Genomic DNA, 26,755 nt, shown 5'->3' on the forward strand with positions numbered 1-26,755 from the left:
CGGCACACACAGTCCTGTCAACTAGACAGATGCTGCCTTCCTAATGTTTAAGAGCTTGTGACACCAATGAAAGAGCTTTCCCGCACACTGCACAGAAACATCAGGAAGGGAGCAGAGCATTAGACACTTTTAGTTTTCCCTGTTCTAGCTTATGGAGACAAGTTCACTTTTATAACCCTAGTTAATGCATTCTTCATAAACTCATTAATTCCTGTCTTATGCTGCTCAATGATTGACAGTCCAACCCATACAATCACAGAAGCACTGACTCTGTACTGTCAGAAATACAGCACAATCTACATTAGTCCCACTATCCGATAAGAGGCCCATAACCATATATGTTATGGCACTTCAATGGCACGACCACGTATTTATTAACGGTTGTGAGGTTACCTGTGCCAGCTGCCCTCTCAGGAAGTACATTCCTGAACCCAACAGCCTCTGGATGAAAACCAATCCTCATATCCTCACTAAACATCAAACCCTTCACTTTAAAATGGTACTCCCTTCTTCTTCGCCCTTTGACTGAAAGGAGCAGCTGCTGTCTATCCATCCTGTTCATGTCCTTGGTAATCTTATCCTTCTGAAGCATGTCCCTCTCAGCCTTCTCTGCCTCAAAGTAAACAACCCGAGCTGATCTACTCCATCTAAGGGAACATCCTGGTGAATCTCCACTGCACCCTCTCCAGTGCAATCACATTCGTCCTGTAATGGGACTCCCAGAACTGTACATAACTCTACAGAACTGTACGTTTGGCCTCATCAAAGTTCCGCATAGCTCTTGTAATCTGTGCTTCCATGAATAAAGGCTATGTTTATGGTCGCTATGCTTTGGCAACTTGTGCATTAACCTGTTTAATCACATTCAGGGATATGTGGCGCAGCACCCTCTGAGCTTCCTAGTGTGCTGCTATTCATTGAGTCCTCCCCTGTCTGGTTCCTTCTTCCAAAGTACATCACCTCATATTTCTCAGGGTTACATTCCATCAGCCATTGATACACCCATTTGATCATTCCATCTGTATCTTCCTATAATATAAGGCCTTCCTCCTCACTGCCAACCAACAAGCCAAACTTTGTGTCAAACTCAAAATGATTTATCACTCACCCCAACACCTCCATAATCACAGCTGCATCATTTATGAATACTACAAATAATAAGGTTAAAAATCACACAACACCAAGTTATAATCCAACAGTTATATTCGCACGCACTAGCTTTCACAGCGCTGCTTCTTCATCACGTGATTATGCTCTTCGAAAGGTCGTGTCTCCAAATAAACTGTTGGACTATCATCTAGTGTTCTGTAATTTTTAAACTTTGCGCAAGCCAGTCCAACACTGGCATCTCCGAACCACAAATAATATGGGACACAGAACTGATCCCTGTGGGACACGATTGGATACTGGTCTCCAGTGAAACAAACGGACTTCTACCAGCAGACCTTCTGTCTCCTACCACTAAGTTGATTTGAATGCAACTTGACAAGTCACTAACGAGTCCTACCTGTTCCAGGGTTATTCTGTACCACTTGACGTACCTGTAGAATATCTGGGGATTCTCCCTAATCTTGTCCTACCAGAAGGTTTCCATGTCGCTGTGTTAGTCAGTCCTCTTCAAATGAAGAACTGCCTTTTTCTTGCAGTCTGAAATGGTCCATCCTTTACCTGCCATTATTTGCCTTAAATGTAGAGTAGACAACCAGAGAAACATCCTGTTTATTTCCACCTTGTCATTTGTTTAGTGACTTTTCTAAATTTCACTATGATCACCTCTCATTCTTCGAAACTCTAAAGAACACTGGCCGAGTTTCCACATCAGGCAATCTCGCCATTTGAGGGATTAATCTAGAGAATGTCCATTGCACATCCTCGGTGGTCAGTATATTCTTTCTCAGATTGTGTCAATACTCTATGTACAGTCTCATTAGCAAGCTGTGAAACTGCTTCAACATGACCTTCCAACTGTGTTCTGATTCTCTTAAATGAAGGCGAACTTGACTTAACTTTCCACTTCTATATATTCCTCCAATTACCATTCACATTACTTTATTTAGGAATTCACTGCATGAGTTCTTATAAAAAAGTCTTCTGAAAATCGAAATATGCCATTTCTATGTTGTAATAAACAAGTTCAAATCATTCTAAAGTTTTTCAAGGATGAAGACTCTGTCAGACTCTGTCAGTGTATACTGATTCTCTCCAATGTTGCTGTTAATTTCTAAATATCCAATATCTGACCCTATATAATAGATTCCATCAGTTTCCCTACAGATGTCAAGTTAATTGGTCTGCAGTTCTCCACACTATCTCTTCTTCCCTTTGCAGATGTTTGAATCCCTTCCATTCATCTACAATGCTTGGAACACATTGACTAACTTCCAGCCTCTGCAGAATGTGCAGGAAAATAAAACAGTCATCGACAGCACAATTAATGCGTCTATTGCTGATTTATTTCTAATATTTTGATACGATGTACAACTGGCTCTTCAGACTTAGCAATGCTCAATCCAGCTACAATACTACTATGCTAACCTTCAACTACTACCTTGTTATTGATATGAATTGACTTTATGTCTTTAGTTCCACAGGTTCCATGTGATCATTTGGTATTTCTCAGTGATTTTCTGGATCTTCCTCCGTGATGACAGATGTAAAGTAACTGGTTACATTCCTGGCCATTTCCCTGTTCTCCACAATAACCGCTCCTCTCCCGATTATAAAATTCCTCGCTTTTATTTTGACTTCGCTTTTATTTTGTTTTCTTTGCAATACAGATTGTAGGTTTATACCGTATTTGTGTTCTTCTTTCACAGAATCATTAAAAGTCACAGTGTGGAAAAGGACCTTGGGCCCAACAGGTCCACCCCGCCTCTCTGAAGAGTAACCGCTCAGACCCATTCCCCTCTGATTCTACACTTTGCGATGTATGCACCTAATCTACGCATCCCTGATCACTTTGGGCAAATAAGCATGGCCAATTCACCTAACCTGTAAATCTTTGGACTGTGGGAGGAGACCGAAGCACCTGGAGGAAACCCACGCAGGCAGGGGGAGAATATGCGAACTCCACACAAACAAATTTCTGAGAATTCTCCGGTTTCCACCATGTCTAAAATTCTTCTGAAATCACTTCCTACGATTAAATATAATCTTTAATTTATTATGTTAGCCTTCATTAAGTCACTTGCCCTTTCTTTGGTGATTCTACCTTAAAGAAACAGACATATTTTCAGACATTGCAGTATTTCTGTAGATCTCCTGGTCCTGATCAGGTGTATCCAAGAACACAGCAAGAGGCGAGGGAAGATATTGCGGGGGCCCTGGCTGATCTTTTTGTATCATCGCTGTCCACGGGGAAAGTCCCGGAAGACTGGAGGGTAGTGAATATTGTGCCCTTGTTCAAGTAGTGTTTGTGAAGAAGAACCTGTGAACTATAGACCAGTTAGCTTAACAACTGTGACATGTAAGTTCCTTGAGAAGGTTCTGAGAGATAACATATGCATGCATTTGAAAAGATACGGTTTCATAAGGAGCAGTCAGCACTGCCTTGTGCATAGGATATCATGGCTCACAATTCTTTAGCGTTCTTTTGAGGAAGTGACCTGGAATGTTGATGAGAGTATGGTGGTAGACGTAGTCTATCTAGGTTTCAGAAAGGCCTTTGATAAGGTTCCACATCATAGGCTGCTCTGAAAGGTTCGATAGCATGGAATCCAGGGGGATCTGGCAAATTGGATACTCAATGTCCTTGATGGTAGAAAGCAGAAGCTAATACTGGAAGGATGCTGGTTAGACTTGAGGCCTGTGACTAGTGAAGTGTCTCAGTGGTCGGTGATGGTCCTATTACTGTTTGTTATCGATATCAATGATTTGGATGAGGATGTAGAAGGCATGATTGGTAATTAGGCTGATGACAATAAAATCGGCAGTACTGTGAACAGTGAGAAAGGATATCAGAAATTGCAGCAGGACATTTTTTCAGCTGGGGAAGTGGGCCGAGAAATGGCAAATGGAGATTAATATAGATATGTGTGGGTTGTGGCATTTTGGGAAGTCAAATCCAGGTCGGAGTTTCGTGGTGAATGTTAGACCCTGAAGGAGTGTAGAGGGACAGAGGGACCTTGGAGTTCCGGTCCGTGGTTCTCTGAACGTAGTTGCACGTAGACAGGGCAGTGAAAAAGGCTTTTTGCACACAGGCCTTCATCAGTAAGGGCACTGAGTATGGAAGTTAGTGAGTTATATTGCAGTTGGACAGGACGCTGGTAAGGCATGCACTTGGAGTATTGTGTTCGGTTGTGTTCACTTTGCCATAGGAAGGATGTGATTAAACTGGAAAGAGGACAGAAGAAATGTACAAGGATGTTGCCAGCACTCAATGGGCTGAGTTGTAGGGAGAGTTTGGACCGACCAGAACATTTTCCTTTGACTGCAAGAAACTGAGGTGAAATCATATGGAATTGTATCAGATCATGAGATGCGTGGATAAGGTGAATGCACTCATTCTTTTTCCCAGTTTTGGGAATCAAGGACTAATCAGGTTAGAGGTGAAAGAATAAAAAGGATCTGAACGGCAACATTTTTACACAGAGGTTGGCGCGCATATGGAATTAGCAGACAGCTAATTTGGTTGAGGCACATACATTAACAACATTCAAAAGATTTTTTCGACAAATATGCGGATCAGAAAGATTTAGAAGAATAAGGGGCAAGGGCGGGAACTGGAATTAGCAGGATGGACATTTTGGTCGGCACGGACCAGTTTGATCCAAAGGGCCTGAATTCATGCTGCAGGGCTCCATGATTCTATGCCTCTAACAGCCATGGCGTGTCTACTACTTCATGTTCACACATTCTATATTGTATGCTGGTGCCGTGTAAAATATAACATATTAACGTCTCTAGTTCTCAGACCAAGGTTAATAATGAATCCTTCTGACTACACAACACCAAATCCAAAATAACTTGCTCTCTTGTCTGAGTCACAACATAACTCTTCAACCGACCTGTTATACGCTTATGGAACTTATTTTTCACAACATTAGCAGTCACTTAGTTAACGCAGTTTTGATGCAATTTCAGATTATACAGTAATACTGCAGCACCCACAATATTTGCATCTCTAATTTTCGGAGCATGTAATGCACAGAATTTGCACGAGACCATTGGTTTCGATACATGATACACCAATGCTTGCTTCTCCTTCCTATCTGTAAGATCCACCCAAACTGATTCTGTGGAATCTGAGGGACAGAGTCTGTGGCGTTATTATTGATAGACTTGGAAAAGACATTCGGGGACTGTCACCTCGACTCTGACATGATCTGAAGAAATGACCAGCATCACAGGACAAGCATCAATATTCTCCCCACTCTGTCAGGTTAACTGTCACCGTACTCTCTCTGCTCCATCACACACATTACCTGTGAGAGCACCTACCCCCTAACAAGTCTCACACACTACCACTCTCACTATTGAATTCAGCACCTTCCGCACAACCCCCACCCCCACCCCCGTGCGATCTCTCCCTTCACTATACTCCCAACACTAATAACCCTGCATGGATACAACACTGTGGAATGACTCCCTCTGGACACCTCAGCATTCCCCCTCCCCCTCCACCTACACCAGCACTAAGAGCAGGGCCACTCACCCCCACCATCACTCCCTCCTCTCCCTTTCTCCCATTCCAGGAGAAACGGACTGTAATAGGAGAGAAAGGGCAAGCTAGATGGTGGAGCACCCGATATCTGATCCCTCCTCCACTCCTCCACCATGTGGGGAGGACCCTGGTATGAGCTGGAGAGGACTGGGACGTGTCATCTGGAGAGTCCGTGACATCCATGTCCCTCCAACTGAGTAAAAAAACAATGTTCAGTGAAGGGTAATTCGCACTTTAACCATTCTGTCTGTTCTCACAATTTCTCCCTCCCAAAACAACAAATGTCTCATTGCAGAGTGATACAGACACAAAAATATTCAGAGACATATGTAAACACGCTAATATACTGACACTCACAGAGATAGAACCGCACACGTGAAGTGGCATAGAGAGACATAAACAGTCGCACACAAATAGACACAAGTAAAAAGCACAGGCTCATACACAGATGAACCTATGTCACCACATAAATACATAAACACACGGACACATGAACAAACACACACAAGTGGACACACAGACCCACAGAGACACAGACACTAGTGCTGACAAGACAGAGTTAGATAGGTTTTTGCTGAATAAGCATGTCAAGAATAACAGAGAGTAATCAGGAGAATGATGTTGAGAAATCTCTAAGTCAGTATTAAATGGCATTCAGAGTCGAAGGGCCGAATGTCTTAATTCTGTGTTTTTAATGCTCGTGCGGTGTCATGCTGTCAGTTATTCTCTTCCTGGGACAGAAGCAGAGAATGAGTTTAATACATATTTGATTGAAAAGAATCAGTGGTACTATTGGACAGGTTTAGAGGGCTGAATGGTTTATGTCTATGCCTGATTATTCTGTCCTTGTGTTTCAAAAGAGGTGGTGCTTTGATGTTAGGTTAACACAGATTAAAATAACAGGTCCCACACTGAAATAAGGTCGCCCCTTTCACTTTAGTGGTGTACTATCGGTAGGGTCCTCATCCTCAGGGAGCAATGAAGACTCGGTTATTGAAGATATTCAAGGCTGAGCTCGACTGATCTTCGCTGGACAGGACAGTCAGTGTTTATTGAGAACAGACAGGAGACGGATGGTCAAACACAATCGGATCAGCCATGAACATTCTGACTAGTGGCGCCAAATGGACAACTGCTGCCCCTACCCCATGTGTTGCTCCCTCAATCCACCCTCGAGGCTGTTACTGAGACATGCTGCTGTCCCTACGCCATGTGCTGCTCTCGTAATTCACGGCCAATGCTGTTACAGAGATATACTGTTGTCGCTACCCAATGTGTCGTTCCCTCAAGCCATCCTTCGATGCGGTTACAGAAATATACTGCTGGCCCTACCCAATATGTTGTTCCATCAATCCACCATCGATGCTGTTACAGGGATATACTGCTGCCACTACCCCATGTATAGTGCCCTCCATCCACCCCTCGACGCTGTGACAGAGATAGGGGGCCTTCTCATTCAGCCAGTCATTATCGTTACCATGAGACTGGAGGAGACCATTCTGCCTATTTAATGAGTTACAGAGGAAAATAGAACTAATCATTTTAGCTCATTGAGTACATTTTACTGCACAGGAGGCCATTTAAACTGCGTGAGTTGCTACACAGGAAGCTGTTGCTGACAGGAAATAGAGAATAGAGATAAATGCTTATTTTCACATTACAAAGCTGTAACAGGTGGAGTGCCTCAGAGATCACTATGGGATCATCAACGATCAATATCTGTATCAAAGATCTGGAGGAAGGGACAGGATATTTCAGAGCCTAATTAGTTTAAACACCAAACTGGTCATCCAGTATGTCATCAAATGGAGGTCGTGTGTGATCAATGTGATATAGGTAAAGGGAGGTTAGTGAGCAAACCTTATCCAGATACAGCAAAATGTGAGTTGTCTATTTTGGATGGAAGGATAAAATAATGGTAAACAATTTAAATGGAGAGAGATTGCAGAACTCTGTGATACAGACGGTATTCATGATCCTGGTACACGAATCATATGTAATTAGTCTGCATTTGCTGTAAGTGATTTGAAAGCTAAGTGGAATGATTGTGTTTCTGGCAAAGGGTCCCAGGTTTAATCAGGAATGTTTTACTGCATCTGTACCGGTAAAAGTGAGGAGTGCAGATGCTGGAGATCAGAGTTGAACAGTGTGAGGCTTGAAAAGCACAGACAATCAGGCAGCATCCGAGGAGCAAGAAAATTGGCGTCACGGGTATAAGTCCTTCATCAGGAATATGCCCGAAGCATCGAATCTCCTATTCGTTGGGTGTTGCTGACCTGTTGTGGTTTTCCAGCTTCACGTTTTACGAGTCTACATCTGTAGAGGGCTCTGCTAAGACCACATCTGGTACATTATGTGCAGTTTCGACCCCTTAACCTTAAAAAAAGGTTATAGAAGCTTATCAACAATGTTTTGTTCACACCTTCCTGGAATGAAGGCCTTTTGTTCTGAAACATTATCAGTTTTAGACTTAGATGAGAAATCCTTTTGAAGCAAATATAATTTTGAGAAAAGTCAGCTGGATGCATATTTTCTCTTCTCAGGGAGACAAAAACTATGGAATACATTTTAAGAATAAAGTGTATTATTTAAGCACAGATATTATAATGACATCAAACGATTTTTAAAAATTAAGCATATACATACCAATGATTGCTGGGATCAAGTCCAGCGAGGCAAGGGATCCAGTTGGACCGGTGCAGCTATCAAGTGGATTTGGTGCAGGGATCCTGTACAATGACTGGAGAGATCTCGATCAATTATCACTGAGATCAAGGAGAGCGAGTGAAGGGATCCATTAGGACCAGCGCAGTGATCCAGTGGATTTAGCGCAGGGATTCAGTAGGATGACTGGAGGTATCGAGTTCAATGATCACTGGGATCAAGTCCAGCGAGGGAAGGGATCCAGTTGGACCGGTGCTGTGATCAAGTGCATCTAGCACCGGGATCCAGTATGATGACTGGAGAGATCTAGATCAATTATCACTGAGATCAAGTAGGGCGATTGAAGGGATCCATTAGGACCAGCGCAGTGATCCAGCGGATTTAGCGCAACGATTCAGTAGGATGACTGGAGGTATCAAGTTCAATGATCACTAGGATCAAGTCCAGCGAGGGAAGGGATCCAGTTGGACCGGTGCTGTGATCAAGTGGATCTAGCACCGGGATCCAGTATGATGATTGGAGGGATCTAGTTCAATGACCACTAGGAACAAGTCCAGCTTCCTCATTTCCCCTCCCGCCAACTTATCTCACCCCACCCAATCTTTATAATCTGGCATTTCCATGACTGATGCGTCTAGCCTGAACATCCCTGGACATTATGGGAAATTTAGCGTGGCCAATCCACCTAACCTGTGCATCTTGGGACTGTGGGAGGAAATTGGAGACTGTAATTGAACACGAATCTCTGGTACTCTGAGGCAGCAGTGTTAACCACTGAGGTACCCAGTGTGGGCAACACAACTTGTCTGCATATTTCAGCATTTGAAAAGTGGCATTTGAGCAGGGGGATTCCATAAGACACAGACCTGTCATTGAGCGACAAGAGGGGGGCATTGAGATCTTGAATGGCTTGGTCAGGAACAGGAGCAGGGCATGCACGCCATCGACACTATAATGTAGGAATACCAAGAGGACATTCAGACCAGCGAGTGTATAAAGCAGGAACAGAATGTGCCCAATCAGCTACTCATGTCTCTGACACAGCAATTAGCACAGATCTCTTACAGCCTTGTTCCTGTTACCCAGGAATTGTGTAAGGAAATGTAGAGGTTATAGAAAGCAAAGAAATTATAATAACCAAATTCATTAGGGAATGAAAAGTTGTGAGAAATCTATTGGTATTGAAGACAAATTGTTAGAGTCCATTATGAAGGAATTAATAACAAGAAATTTTCAAAGTCAAGCCAAAATCCAGCACAGTCAACATAGTTTTATGAAGAATAAATCATGTTTGAATGATTTGACTAGCTTTCTTAAAAATGCGACAAACAAAGAACAAAGAAAATTTACAACCCAGGAACAGGCCCTTCGGCCTTACAAGCCTGAGCCAATCCAAATGTACTGTCTAAACCTATCGGTCAATTCCTAAGCTCTGTATCCCTCTGCTCCAGACCTACTCATGCATCTGTCCAGACGCATCTTAAATGAATCTACCATGCCTACTTCTTCCACCTCTGCTGACAACGCCCACCACCCATGTATGAAGTACTTGCTGCGAGTATCCCCCTTAAACTTTCCACCTCTCACCATGAAAGCTTGACCTGCCATTATTGAATCCTTCGCCGTGGGAAAAAGAGCTTGTCTCTAACTGCCCTGTCTATACCCTTCATGATTTTGTAAACCTCAATCAGGTCCCCCCTCAATCTCCTTTTTTCTAATGAAAAATAAATCTAACCTACTCAACCTTTCTTCATAGCTCGCACCTTCTATACCAGGCAACATCCTCGAAAACCTTCTCTACACCCTCTCCAAAGCGTCCACATCCTTTTGGTAATGTGTCGACCAGAACTGTACACAGTATTCTAAATGCGGCCGAACCAATGTCTTGCACAATGTTAACATGACTTGTCAGCTCTTATACTCAATACCTCGTCCAATAAAGGCCAGTGTACTATATGCCTTCTTGACCACTCTAGCCACCTGTGCAGCAACCTTCAGGGTACAGTGACCAGCACTCCTAGATCTCTCTGCCCATCAACTTTTCTCAAGGCTCTTCTGTTCATTGTATAATTTGCTCTCGAATTAGTCTTGCCTAAATGCATCACCTCACATTTGTCTGGATTGAATGCCATCTCCCAATTTTCCTCCCAACTCACCAGTCTATCTATATCCTCCTATATTCTCTGGTAGTCCCTTATGCTTTCTGCTACTCCACCAATCTTCGTATCATCTGCAAACTTGCTGATCATACCAACAGTACCCTCTTCCAGATCATTTATATATATTACAAACAACAGTGGCCCCAATACTGACCCCTGTGGTACACCACTGGTCAGCTTTCTCCATTTCGAGAAACTCACTTCAACTACTACTCGGTCTCCTGTTTCTCAACCAGTTCTTTATCCTGGCTAGAACACCATGTGACTACAATTTCTCCATTAGTCTACCACGGGGAACCTTATCAAACGCCTTATTAAGTCCATGAGTATGACATCAACAACCCTTCCTTCCTCTATCAACTTGGTCACTTCCTCGAAGAACTCTATTAAGTTGGTAAGGCACGGTGTCTCCTGCACAAAATAATGTTGCCTATCACTGATAAGCCCATTCTTTTCTAAATATGAATGGATCCTATTCCTCAGTACATTCTCCAGCAACTTTCCCACCACTGATATCAAGTTCAATGGTCTGTAGTTACCCGGAATATCCCTAGTACCCTTCTTGTACAGGGGGACAACATGAGCAACCCTCCAGTCCTACAGCACCTCATATGTATTCAAGGATGCCACAAAGATACCTGTCAGGGCCTCAGCTATTTCCTCTCTCACCTCCCTCAGCAACCTGGGATAGATCCCATCCAGTCCTGGGGACTTGTCCACCTTAATAACCTCTAGCGTACCCAACACATCTTCCTTACTTATGTCAACATGATGCAGACTAATCAAATTTCTATCTCTAATCTCAACATTCCTCATGTTCCTCTCCTCAGTGAGCACTGATGCAAAGTAATCATTTAGAATCTCACCAATTCTTTCAGGTTCGACACACAGCCTTCCTTCATTATCTTTTAGTGGACCAATCCTTTATCTAGTCACCCGCTTGCTTCTTATATAAGAATAAGACGCTTTGGGATTCTCCTTAATTCTGCTCATTAAAGCTATACCAAGACAACTTTTAGCCCGCTTGATTCCTCGTTTAAGAGATGGGTAATGGGGCTCACCTAGATGTATTATAACTTGATTGCCAGACAGCAGTGCGTAATGTGCCTCACAATAGATTAATATGCAAGACAAGACCACATGGGGAAAGGAAACATTTATTTACTAAGAGAGATAATGGGATAAGTAATAAATAAGTACGATATGGAGCCGCTGGTTTTGGACTGAGTCGGACAATGTCAAAATTCACATGACAGTCGGTTAGAGTCCAACGGGTTTATTTGAAAACACAAGCTTACATAGCGCTGCTTCCTCATTAAGTGTTAGAGAGAGAGGAAGACCTTCGACCCAGAAGTTATAAGGAAAAGATCAAAGGATTGTACAACTCATGCACATGAATGGTACACACCTAAGATGGCTCTTAAATCCTTAATCACTTAGAATCGAGGTGTAGGTTTTGATTGATTGATATGCAAAACGCAGACATTATCGCTGTAAAGGAGGTGACACCTCCAATTAGGCAATGTATTTCAGTGGTCAGGTCTTGTTTGGAGTTTGTCTGTGTCTTCATCTGGAGTCAGACTGGGTTTGTTCCGAGTTGAGGAGTTTATAAAATGCCACATTGACTGACTGTCTCCAAATTGTATGTTTTTGGAACAAAATAAAGCGTATCTGCAAATACAAATGCAAATTCACGCTGCAGATTTGTACGTGCATACGTGTGTGTGCGTGTACGTGTGTGTGAGGGGGTGTGCCTGTGTGAGGGGGAGAGAGAGAATGTGTGTACGTGAGAGAGACTGAGGGGGACTGTGTGTGTGAGTGCGGGATGATTATATAGTGGGTATGGGTGTGCATGCATGTGACAGAGCATAGTGTGCATGTGCACATGTGAGACGGGGGAGTGCGTGTGTGTGTGTGTGTGGAGCAGATAGGGCGTGTGTGCATAAGTTTATGTAACGGGGAGAGTGAGAGTGTGTGTTTGTCCAGGCGAAAACACAAACAGATACTGCAGATCCCTTTCCCCACAGGCACTCACTCCATGGTTTCAGAGCTTCCGCTCTCTGCAGCCTCTGCTCCATTTGTTGTGCATGTTACAGACCCACATGCTGTAACTACAGTCCCCATGCTCTATCCCGAGTTGGGTCACCAAATCCTCTGTTCTTTCAGAATGTCTGAGGCAGCTCACAGCACAACCTCCAGCAAACCATCCCCTGCACCTCCACTAACCTTTCAATAACAGGAGTCAGTCAGAAGCCCCACAGCTCCAAGCCTTATGGACAGACCAGACCCCTCAAAATATTTTTTAAAAGGCAGCCGAGACCTTAACCTTTCCTTATTTTAACTGTAGATGTGAATTGTGCATTCCACAAAAGTTGCAACTGGTCAACCGACTCAATGCTAAGTAATATGTAATCTATTCAAACACTCCAATTAAAACACAATCAAACAGATGAACAAATTGAGATAGCTTCTCAATTGGAACACTTACTCAAACAATAGATACAGTGCCTTCTACTATTTAACTGTGCCAATACAGGAACATCCCATAAACATGTTCCTTGACACAAAGGTACATTCAAACACAGAATCTTAGGTGCAGTTCTCTAATCCAGGAAGAAGCATCTTCAAGAGAGTTTTCAGAGAGACGAGCAGCTCGGGATCATGCATTGAAGCTTCCAACCCGCCTGGGACACCGAGCAGCTTCTGAATGCTGCAGCTAAAATCAAAATGAGAAGATCTGGTCTGGGAGAGCTGGCCACTGCCCTACAATTGTTACCACTGTTTTAATAAAACATAAAGGCCTCGTAAGTTAGTTACTTCAGCCGTTTTCAGTAGGCAGTTCAGCATCTCTGCCTTTAAGACTTCTCTTCAAAAAAAGAGAAAATAACATTTTCAAAATGACAGCATTGTCACATCTCCTCCTTTGACAAAATGAACCATTAATACACAACAGCAGCTTCTTTTTAAACCCATTATTCTTACTCTATTAGTGGACTACAATACATATATAAGACATTGACAATAAGTATGCAAACATTCACAACTCCATTCTATTTCAGTCTGTATACTCCTGCCGCAGAACGCCTTTGTCTTTCTTCATTCAAGTCTCGACAACTTGTCAGCAAGTACAGTTTCTTGTCCTGTCACCTGTATAACTTCCAAATCGAATGGCAGCAACAAAAAAACCTATATCTGAACAGATCAGATGTTTTCTCCCTAAATTTCTCTAAAGACGTTTAGGCGTTATGATCGTATATAGATTTGTCGGGCAAGTTATTTGCAAGTTAAATACTGAAATGTTGTGACACTAACACCAAGCTCAAAGTCTCCTTCCCAGTTGTGAAATACTTCTGTTGATGATTTCACCGGACACACCAACCACACCTTACATAATGGAGCAATTTGCATCTCTCCAATAGTTCTTCTGAATGACATGTCTCCTCATTTCTCAGCATCAAGAAATTACATGCCTCTGTACCTCTTAAAGTTGTAATGTCTTTTCCTGCTACTCCTGGCCTATGCTAGTCAACCTTACTCTCACAGGTGTATATTTTAAGAAGTTATCAGACATTCTTCTCAATCCATCATGGTATCCCAACTTTGATTTGTGGACGAACTCATAATCATCAGCCATTTCTGCTTCTAATCTTGCCATTGTAACTCTCTCCTCTTCTGCGCGAGTTCTCACTATTGCAGGAAGTGAATTTTTGAATTCCTTCGTAAAAAGAACCTTTCTAAGAGTGTCATAGGTTTGCTCAGCTTTTTACACCCTTTTCCACCTTTCAAAATTACTTTGATTCTTTCAAACTTAATTTGCTTTTTTAGATTCCTGAAACACTGTCTGTCGGCTTCTGACACAAGCTCATATGCTTTCTTCACCTTATACTCCACAGATACCTCCTCCAATAGGGATACAAACAGCCTGAAATACACCCCATTGTCCATGGAGCACCACATGGGACAGGCTGGGAAGTGAACAACAGCCTGACATGCACCATTTCATTGTCTCTGCACTTCACCATGCCAGCAGTCGATACACTAGGGAGCCGGAAACCAAGGTCAGGGAAAGGTACAGAGGGACGGAGAGATTCACATTAAAGACAGAAACAGATAGTTAATTACCTGAGAACCTGTTGTGGAAATATGGGGAAAAAGACAGAGCAGTGGGACTAACTGGAGGAGTGAATCCTTCTAGAGAAAAATTATAAGCATGAGAACATTGAATAAAGGTATTTTCAGGTGAATTGAAATGGTTTGTTCAATCAAATTCTGAAACTGATTCACAGAACACTTCAAACAACGAACGCTGGGACAAGATGACAGCCCAGCATGGAGAGCTGTGCACACTATGGTCGTGTATTGCTCAGTAAACTGCACTATCTGCCCAGCATGTGGAGAATTGCAAAACTTGATTATCATTTGGGAATGATACACACAACAGATTACTGTCTAAAAGGGGAGGATTTCCAATATAAGTGAAGGTGTGTGTGTGCATGTGCATGTGCGCGAGTATGCATGTGTTTGTGTCTGTGTGTGTATATGCGTCATGCACGTGGGTGTGTGGGTGGGTGCGTGTGTGTGATGCATTTGGGTGTTGAATGCAAAAATCATTGCAAGAGAGTAAATACACATGAAGGAAAACAGATTAAATATGAACCACTGGCAGGGATTTGGATAAACGACACAGAATGACTGAGGAAAGTTTCATGAACAGATGAGTTAAAGTGCTGAAGAATAGTAAAATAAAGACATTGCCAGACAAAATAGCGATATAGATCAGCGTGCACAGCAATGTCAGATGAATGGAACTTTGGTGTGTTTTCGAATCAGATTTGTTTCTGCAGGTTTCAATCTGAGAGTGTCAGCAGCAGATTGTTGTCATCATTAAGTCTGTATTTCACAGTTCGAGATTCAAACAGCAGATGAGTTAAGATAGTGAAGTACTTTCTGGAGCAGTGTGTAGTTAAAGGTAATAATGGTCAGGGCATGGTGTCAGGAATCAGCTTATGGCCAAAAGGATCACTAAAGTTGTGATTCGTCTGTTCCAAACACAACCTGCATGTTTCACCTACACGCACCAACCTGCCCCCACTCCCCACGCCCCCCCCACACCATGATTTGGAGATATACTGCTGTTGCTTCAGAATCGTTGGGTCAAATTTCCGGAATTCCCTCCCTACTGGCATTGTGGGTAAACCCAAAGCAAGTGGACTGCAACAATTCAAGAAGGCAGCTCACCACCGTTTCAAGGGCAAATAGGAATGGGCCATTAATGCTGGACAGCCAGCGATGCCCAAGACCCAGAAATGAATGAAAAAAGATATTGGCCAGGGATGGGATGGAGCCCCAGGAAGAAAATGGAGTTTGTAAACATAATAGACGACAATGACACCCACACTCCCAATATTTAAATAACAAGGGCAGAGAGACAATGGTTCCTATCTGCAATTGAGTAGGTCAACATAGAGACCCATGAGTAATACTGCCAGATGCAAAGAGGGAGACAGGAATTGAACTGGATTCAAAGTCTCAACAGGAACACTATTGGGGGCAAGAAGCGTAGACTACACGAAAGAACACAAATTCGGCCGTAACTGGCTTATAGAAAAAAAAAATCTGGACAGTGCGACTTACCAGGTACACCAACGATAGACAGGAGAGGATAATAAAAATATTGAATAATGTGAAGTGCACAATAGATCCGCCATGAAATTGACAACCGACCATAATACATAGAAAGATACCAAATATAATAGGATAAACTCCTGTCCATTGTTGGAACATTCCAGTCTAATGTTCTCAGATTCTGATCCATTGTTGGAACATTCCAGACTAATGTTTTCAGGTTCTGATCCATTGTTGGAACATTCCAATCTAATATTCTCAGATTCTCATCTCTCCTCGCTTCTGTCTGGAGCTGCTGATCCCTGTTAGTGCTGTTGGTGATTCTCCGGCTCATACTCTGGCATAACACATTGAACGGCACCCATTTATGATTTAAAGATGGGAACTCTCCACCGGGGTATTTAGAATCCATGGAGACTGACATTAATCACAATCACTGAACAAACAGGTTCAGTTAACCCCTTCCTTACATCACATCTCATATCACAATAAAAGGGAATATTTACTCAGTCTGGATGGAATGGAAGAGGGTTACTGGATGGACTATGAATCGTACATTTTTAAAATATTTTTCCTTGAATGTACGGGTACTGTAAGAGCACTGCAGTATTGTTCATGTACCACTCTGTCTATTAAAGGAGACAGGGTTTAAATGTCAGACTAGCTGCATAAGATATCTGGTGAGGAAATTTCTGGATACACTGACACAAGAAAGTGAGGATTGCAGATGCTGAAGATCTGAGTCGGGAAAGTGGTGCTGGAAAAGCACAGCCAGTCAGGCAGCATCCGAGGAGCAGGAGAATCAACATTTTGTATGTAAACCCTTCAATAGGAAAAAAAGGCTTGAGGCCCAAGGATGTTAAGAGATAACTGGGATGGGGTGAGGTTGGTGGGAAGGTAGCTGTGAATGTGATAGGTCGATGAAGGTGGTATGTTGGAGAGGAGGGTAAAGGGATAGGTGGGAAGGATAATGGACGGGAGGACACATCAACAGTGCCGTGCTGAGTTGGAAGGTTAGATTTGGGATAAGGTGGGGGTCGGGAAATGAGAAAACTGGAGAAATCATCATTGATCACATGTGGTGTAGGGTCCCAGGGTGGAAGATGAAGCTTTCTTCCTCCAGGCGTCGGGTGGTTAAGGAGTGGAGGTGGAGGAAGCCCAGGACGTGCATGTGCATGGCAGAGTGGGAGCGGGAGTTAAAGTGCTCAGCTTCGGTGCGGTGTGATTGGTTGGTGTGGGTGTCCCACAGATGCTTTGTGGAGTGTTCCGTAAGTTGGTGTCCTGTCTCCCCAATATAGACGAGTTAACATCGGGAGCAACGGATACAGTAGGTGCCATATGTGGAAGTGCAGGTAAAAATCCAATTGATGTGGAAGGTTCCTTTGGGGTATTGGACAGAGGTGAGGGAGAGGTGAAGGTGCACGTTTTACAACTCCTTCGGTGGCACAGTAATGTGCCAAGATGGCAGGGTGGGTTGGTGGGTGGTGTGGACCTGACAAGACAGTCGCGCCTGGAATGTTCTTTATGGACCACAGGTAGGGTGGGGAGGGAAATATAACCATGGTGTTGGGGTCTGTTTGTAGGTGGCCCAGATGGGCGACGATAATGCATTGCATCGAGAGGTTTGGTAGGGAGGAGGATGAGGACCAAGGTGTTCTTTCCCTGTTGCATTTGGAAGGGTAGGATTCAAGGGCGGAGGTGCAGGAAGTGGATAAGATGCGCTGGAGGGCATCGTCGACCATGTAGGAGGGAAAATTGCGGTCTTTGAAGAAGGAGACCATTTGGGATATACACTGGGTTCAGAGTGCGGTACTGGAAAAGCCCAGCAAGGCTGACAGCATTCGAAATCGCTTTTGCCTGAAACATCGATTTTCCTGCTCCTCGGATACTGCCTGACCTGCTGTGCCTTTCCAGCACCATATTATCGACACTAATCTTCAGTACCTGCAATACTCACTTTCGCCAACACACGAGGCTCAGGGACTTTCATAATACTGCCTTGAATTCAGTTTACCCTGCTTTAGAAAAGTTGTTGTTAAATTTGAAAGAGTGCAGAAAACTTTTACAAGTATGTTGCTAGTGTTAGGAGTGGGTGATGTTGAGCTACACGGAGAGTACAAATAGGTTGGGGCTATATTCCCTGGGGTGTTGAGTCTGAGGAGTGACCTTACTGAGGTTTATCGCAGTGAATCCCAATTCTCCAGGGTGAGCAACGTCAAAGGCCAGGGAAATAGAACAGTTTTACTCACATTTGAAATGGACAATAACACATGGGACAACACGTCACTGAACGATGGTGATAGATTGAAGAATGGGACTGGCCAGTGGAGTCAGGATTTGGAGGGTCCAACCACAAGAATGAGAACAAAAGTAAAAGCATTGCCATATCATTTGAAGTCATTAGTTCTATCACATTCTCAATCCACCTCAGAGAACCAGCCCAGACACCATAAACCCAGAGGAGATATCTGTTCAGCATGGAGCACTGTGCAGAACCATGCTCATGTATTGCTGAACACAACCCTCAATTGGCCCAGAGTATAACACTGTACAGACCTCTGAAGTGATTGATCTATAAACCCAGATGAGATATGTGTTCAGTATGATACACTGCAGGCCGGACTGGTGTACTGTACAATAAAATCCCCAATCGACACAGAGTGGAAAGATATGCAGACCACAGCAGTGTATTGATCTATAAAACCAAATGAGACATGAGACCATGGTGTGGAACTGTGTCCACCACCCCAGTACGTTTCTCAGTAACACTGCATGAGATCACTGTCCTGCGTACAGTATCCTGTAACATTAGCCAGTGCTTCCAGGAATAATTGGTGAATGGGATATTGGTGTGAGTTCAGGAGAATTTTGGATTAACATTTGTTCTGCAGCCATTGTAACTGGGAGTAGGGTCAGCACAGACTTCGACCCATTGGGCTGAATCTAACAATAATTTGTCTCAGTGACATGTTCGTTGAATGTGATAGAGGGATCGTCAACACGAGGCTGAGCTAGTTTCCTGGTGCTATCGTATTGAACTCACCTCATTAACAACCACCCCTCCTCATGTTGTCCCTCTCATTCAATGCCAGACTGATTCCAACACCCATCATGGCTGGAGGTACTCACCATCGCTTGGATACCCCTGGATATTCTGTGATCCCTGGCACTGTGGCCAGCTTTAAAAGGCCAACGGGCGCATGTTTGAGCTTTCTCTATTAGGAACTGCCCTGCAAAGTTTACCCCGAGCATGGCAGATAAGGGGCAATTACACCACATTTGTCGACACGGGCACGGAGGTCCTGGTGGATGGGCTAGTACAGAGGGGGAACATTCTCTTCCCAGAGGGGCCACACCACTAGACCCACCGAGCATGATCTGAGCTCACCACCCAGTTGAGTGCAGTATCTGCAGTCTGGAGAAACGTCCAGCAATACAGGACAAGCATCAATAACCTTCCCCGTTCTGTCAGAATAAGGGTCACCGTATTCTCTCTGCTCCCTCAGTCTCACTGTATATCTGTTATAGCACCGACCCCCGAACAAGGCTCATGCTCCACCACTCTCACTGATGCATGTAGCATCTTCCCCCTCTCTCTCTGCTTCTCTCACCTCCACTATACCCCCCACACTAACAACACTGCATGGATACAACACTGTGGACAGACGCCACTCAGAAAACCTCTTTATTCCCCCCTCAGACCTACACCAGCACTAACAGCAGGACCACCCACTCCCCACCCTCCCTCCCTCCCTCCCTCCCTCCCTCCCTCCCTCCCATTTCAGAAGCCTGGAATAGGACAGAAAGGGACAAGCTGGGTGGTGGAGTGCCCAATATCCGTTCCCTCACCGGCCATGTGGGGAGGACCCTGGTACGAGTTGGACAGGAATGGGACGCCTCGTGTGGAGATTCTGAAGCATCCACGTCCCACCGACCGAGTAAGCAGCAAAGTTCAGTGAAGGGAAATTCTCACGTTAAATCCATTGGCAGTTCCGTTTCCCCCGACACAACTTCGAAGCCGTGACCCTGATGCCATCTCCCTTTTGTATCGAGCTGCTACAATTGGAATCCCTGCGGTGGGCAGGAGGGTGGGCTCACAACACATCGTCACCACCACCTCCCAGGAAGGGAGCACGGAGACTCCGTCTTAAGCCTCCCCCTGTAAACCACTCAGATACTGAAGCTAATCTGTGATAGTTACTGCTCTCCCCACTTGTCCTGACATCTTCAATAATCTGTGCTCATACACACCGAGGTCGCTCTGCTCCTGCACCCACTTTATAACAGCACAGCCTGTTTTCCTTCCAAACTTCATCACATCACACTGTCTTGCATTGATCGTCGTATGAAATATACCTGAACTCTACACCAAATTGGCGTTGTCCTGTTGCTGTTGCACTCCATCCTCCACACACTTCACAATTCTTCCAGGTTTGCTGACATCAACAAGCATCAAAGTTGTCATAGTGTCACACGCCAGTCAAAATAACTGAAAGAGAATGTGGTGCTGGAAAAGCACAGCAAGTCAGAAAGTAAGGACTGCAGATGCTGGAGATCAAAGCGGAGAGTTGGTGCTGGAAAAGCACAGTAAGTCAGGCCAGAATCGGGATTATACACAGGGCTGATGAAGGGCTTATGCCCACAATGCTAATTCTCCTTGTCTTCGGATGCTGCCTGACCTGCTGTGTTTTTCCAGCACCACACTCTCGGTTTTGATCTCCAGCATCTGCAGTCCTTACTTTCCCCTACAGAACAATTGAAATACTGACAGACTCACTGATGTGATCAAGGTGTACACTGATACCTAAGGAGCGTCAGAAATGACAACACACACCCCAAAGAGCCAGAGAAGAAAACTGACATGCTGCAAACAGAGAAATAGAAATAATATTGTACACCAGACAGAGTGGATGAAATAGCGAGAATTTGCCACAGAGAAAGAGAAATACCGATTGAATCCCATGTTTGTCTAATGTCAGTGTATCTGTGTGCGTGTATTTATTTGTATGTCTGCATCTTCGTGTATGTAATAGTGCATGCAACTGTGTGTATTAGTGTGTGTGGGTGTACCTCTGTGTGGGAATGGTCTGGCGGTCCCTGTGTTGGTTAAAGTGATGGAATTCCACACTCTGCTGGCCTTTCCACTCCATTGCACAGACAGTGGCGGAGGGTGAAAACCATCTGGTAGGAGGGAGGGCAGCAGGTCACAGCAACATACCAACTGACACCAACATCAACAGTACACTGATAGACAGACAGACTCAGTCACAGACACACAGATGCAGACACGGACTCTCTGTCTCTCTGTCTCTCTGTCTCTGTCTCTCTGTCTCTCTCTCTAGACTGGTGTGGAGAGATTGCAATTGTACTGAGGATCATATGGGGAAATGTCTGTGCTCCACAGCATTTGTCTTCAGACGTCTGTTAGTGAACCATTGTGGAAGAAGATGAGATAATTTGATTGCACGTTCTGCACGTTCTGCTACTTGCATTTTATTTGCTCTACACTCTGACAAATGATAAGTGCGAAAGCATTGTTCATGACACAATGGTGCCAGCAGGCCAATGCTAGACATTTCCACCTCCTTCTCTAATATCTCAGGGACAGCATTGCAAGGGATCTGATAAACTCCTCTCTGTTGCTAATGCTATTCTTTGAAGCATGAATGTGGGTGATTCACAGTTATTGATACATTCTCAAGCAAACGATGAGTTCTCTACTTTCCCCCTGTAGTTGAAAGATGTGCAGGTTAGATAGATTGGCCGTGCTAAGTAGTCCATAATGCTTAGGGATGTGCAGCTTAGAAAGATTAGCCATATGAAACACAGGGTTAAAGGGATGGGAATGATTGTGGGACACTCTATGGCTGGTCAGTGTGAACTAGAGGGAATTAATTACAAACTGAATGGATTCTATGAAGCCTACTGCTTGCAAAGTGGAGTTGGTGAACCAGCAGAGGATTATATTACATCATTTTAAGCATTCGAGGAAACAAGGCGTTATTCCCCATTTCAATTAATCGCCAGTCCCCAAACAAGAGAGATCCCATTACACAGTGTTTCAGGATGGAGCAGAACTCTCAAAATAGATTAAGAAGTTAGTCTGGACCCTAATGTTTTCTTATTTTAAACATAAGGTGCCGTGTTCCAGATCCAATTCAGTTGATCAAACTAATTGAAGTTACTCAAATCACAGTTTATTTGATCACTATAGTATAAATATAATCAAAGAAAGATGAATATGGAATAACTCTACTCTATTGGAAATCTTAACAAAACTCAGTAAATAATTTTACTACTAAACAGTAACTGATCCAATGTGGGAACAGCTCATAAACACACCCTGGGCACAAAATTCAGAAAAACAAACTGCAGGACATGCAACTCCTGCAACCCAGAAAGGAAAATTCAGAGAGAGTAGCAGCCAGCGACATGTAGTACAGTGTTCAACCCTGGTGAGATCCCGGCTACAACTGCGGCAAACTGCCGACTATACGCCCTGCTTCTTTGAGACCTTGACTGTACTCATTGAGGCTGCTTCTATTGTTCCAACTTGTAAAAAACTAAGGTCCCACAAACTATTTACTCTAGTTGCTCTGGAAGATTGCTCGGTAACTCTGCCTGAAAACTTAAACTTAAAAGAGTCCAGGATAAAATAATCCCTTAAATCTACAACAGACACATGCACAAACACACATACAGACACTCATATATGAACAAACATGCAAACACAGTAACACAGTAGCGGCTTTGAGATAGAGTTTGGTAAACTTTTGATTAATAAGTGAATCAAGGATAATTGGGAGAAGTGAGGAGTATGTGGTTGAGAAACAAACCATCCAAGATCAAGCAGCAGAGCAGATTCGATGGAGCTAATTCTGTTCTCGTTTCTTATGATACTTTGATATCTGGAAATGGCTTTCTGAGGGTGCTGTGCAGACTGGCTTTGATAGATAATAAACCAAAATATAGTCAGTGGTAAAGTGGGGCATGTTTGGAAGCTGAATGTTTTATGTCTATTCCTAATTATTGTCATTTCCTGCTCCTCAAAAGCAGTAGTGAATTTATTGTGAGGTTTGCACATTTTGCACGTTCTCCCTGTGTCTGCGTGGGTTTCCTCGGGTGCTCCGGTTTCTCCCACAGTCCAAAGATGTGCAGGTCAAGTGAACTGGCTATGTTAAATTGCCCATAGTGTTAGGTGCATTCGTCAGAGGGAAATGGGTCTGGGTGGGTTACTCTTCAGAAGGTCGGTATGGACTGGTTGGGCCAAAGGATCTGTTTCCACACTGTAGGGGGTTTAATTTACTCTAATTTAAACTAATCTGATCAAATATATGATAAAATAAGCGCCTTCTAATTAAGACTGAGTTAAGGATATTTTTTTCTTCTTGTCGATTTTCACATTCCCAGGGAACAGTGAAGACTGGGTTATTGAAAGTATTCAAGACTGAGCTCAACTGACCATTGATAGACAACAGAGTCAGTGTTTATTGGGAACAGACAGGAAAAGGATGCTCAGACACAATCATATCAGCCAAGAGCATTCTGAATGTTGCAGCATGCCTGAGGGGGCGATTGGCCTATCTCCTGTGTTGTTCTCTCAATCCACTCCTCAATGCTGTTACAGAGGGAGAGAAAGACCACATTCAGCCAGGAAGGCAATAAGACAGCGGGAGACCATTATGCCCCTCTAAGGAGTTAGACAGAAATGAGGTGATGGTATTCAGCCATCCAGTACACACTACACAGCACAGGACGAGGCCATACAAACTGCCTTCGGTGCTGAGCAATCACAGCAGCCTCCTGAATATAACAGGAAGTAGTGCTTCGAGATTAATATTGGTTTGCAGGTTGTAAAACAGATATATATTAATCTCTGAGTTACTCCACTAGTTACAGTTATTTGGATGACCCGATGGATTGAAGCTATATGAGCTAATTTATCAAGATTGTCATACAATGCTTCGTCAACTGGACGCAGGGAGTCAGCAATGGGATACAGACAGGGGTGGTTTAGTGCGAAAATCTTCAGCAGAAACTGTTTAATGTGGATTATGAGAGTGGGTGTTTTGGAAGAAGGATATAAAATCACTAACTGTTTAAATGGTGAGAGATTTCAGAACTCAGTGACACACAAGGATTTGTGAGTACTGTCGCGTGAATCATGTAATGTTAGTCACCATGTGTAGCAAATGATTAGGAATGTAAATGGAATGATGCTGCTAAGGGTATCGGGTTTAACCGTAGGAATGTTTTACTGCATTCGTACAGGGCATCGCTGAGATCACGCCTGATGCAATGTAAAATGTTTTGAATCCTAAACTAACAAAAAGAAAGATTCAAACTGAGGAGGGGCACCATTCAGACCCAAAATGTTAACTTTGATTTCTCTTCACAGAAGTTGCCATATCTGCTGAGATTTTCCAGGAAATTCTGTTTTTGTTCCTGATTTACAACATGAAGTTGTGTGTAGAATTTTATATTGATTTTCAGGTTGAAAAACCGAAACCAGTGGAATGCTCCAGGGATCGGGTTATATCTGTTATTCTAACGTGCTTTTGGTTTCTGGAAAAATAGATTCATTTCATTTAGAAACTTCCAAAGATACTTCACTTTATTATTTGTGAGTTAAAGGCTTTGTATTATGAAAGCTATGCATTTTAGGTCTCAGTGAAGTGTTCTTGCTATTGTACTAAACAAGATCTTGAAAACCGTGCATCAGGTGAATACCTGATGGACATTTCCTCTTGTTTGGGAGACTAAAACTAGGGAATTCATTTTAAGAATAAGTATTCAATTTGACACAGATATTAGAAAGTCATTAACTTCTTTTTATAAAAGGAAAAAGGATCATAGTCACAGAATAGAACATCATGGAACCACACCTTTTGTTCAACTAATACTACCAGCCTGCGTTTGGCCCATATCCCTCCAAACCTTTCCTATTTTTGTACCTACCCAAACATCTTTTAAATGTTGTAACTGTACCTGCACGCGCCACTTCCTTTGAAAGTGCATTACACACACTAATATCTCTATGTCAGAACAAATTGCCCCGCATGTACTTTTGAAATTTTTCTCTTCTTACTTTAAAATATTCTCGCTGGTTTTGAATTTCTCCGTCCGAAGGGACAAAAACATGCCATTCACCTTATCAATATCCCTGATGATTTTATCATGTAACCCTTGGATTTTCTGCCCTCCAAGGAAATAAGATTCAATCCAATCTCTCCTTATACCCCAATCCCTCCGTTTTTAGTAACATTCTGCTAAATAATTTTTAACTCTAACAAACTTAATAATACCCTTCCCCTGACTGAGTGATCAGAACTGGACCAAGTACTCCAAAAGAGGCCTTGTCAATGTCTTGTACAACCTCAATATTAAATACCGACACCTATAGTGAAACGTCTGAGTGACGAAGGCAAACGTGCTAAATGCCTTTTAAAATACTTTTTCCACGTGTGATACAAAGTTCAAAGAATTATGTACCAAAATCCCTCGATCTCTATGGCCTGAAGTACTGCCTTGGACCGTATAATTATTTGTTTTACGTCATGCACTTGTTTATTTTACCAAAATGCAGTACCTCACATTTATATTATCTAATCTCCATCTGTCACTCCTCAATCCATTGACATAATTGTACAATATCTCTTTGCAATCGCGGACAACAGGTCTCACTGCCCAATATAACCACACTTTTAGTGTCATCTGTAAACGTACCAACCATGCCTTTGATATTATCATCCTAACCTTTTACATCAATGACAAACGAAAGTCCATCCGGTACTGATCCCGGTGGAACACTGCTTGTTATAAGCTTCCAGGCAAAATCAAAACCCTCTATTCTGTCTCCTTCTGTAAAACTGAATTTACAACCAGTTGTCAAGCTTACCCGCAATCCCATGTGCTCTAGCTTTATTAATTGGTCTACCATGCAGAACCTTATCAAAGGCTTTGCTAATGTTCATTTAAACAACATCTACCATTCTGCTACAATCTTTCTGTTTACTTCATTTAAAACAAATTAAAATCATGTTATAAGACATGATTCCTCTCATACAAAATCTTTCTGACCAACACAATTCAACCCTTCTCTCTCAATGCATGTAAATCTTATCTTTCAGAATCTCTTCCAACAACTTACTCATCACCAATGTCAGACACACAGTCTATCGTTTCCATGCTTTTCCTTCCGGCCTTTCTAAAGGTGCAGCATTAGCCACCCTCCAGTACTTCACTTGTGTGTATAAATGATTCAACTATATCTGCTGGGTTCCATTAGTTTAAAAGAACAAAGAGCAAATAAAAATTACGAAGAATATTTCAGCACAGGAACAGACCCTTCATCCCTCCAAGCCTGTGCTGATCCAGTTCTTCTATCAAAGCATATTTTCTAAGGATCTGTATCCCTTTGCTCCCTGCCCGTTCATATATTTGTCTAGATAGATCTTAAATGATGCTATTGTGTCCACCACTAACACCACTACTGGCAACACGTTCCAGGCACCCCCACCCTCTGCATAATGAATTTACCACATATACCTCCCATCAACATATCCAATCTCACGTTGAACTCGTGGCCACTAGAAATTAAGTACGCCACTCTGGGGAAAATAAAATCTTCTTGCTATCCACCCTA

The sequence above is a fragment of the Chiloscyllium punctatum genome, chromosome 12 (assembly GCF_047496795.1).
Source record: "Chiloscyllium punctatum isolate Juve2018m chromosome 12, sChiPun1.3, whole genome shotgun sequence".
Lineage (NCBI taxonomy): Eukaryota > Metazoa > Chordata > Chondrichthyes > Orectolobiformes > Hemiscylliidae > Chiloscyllium > Chiloscyllium punctatum.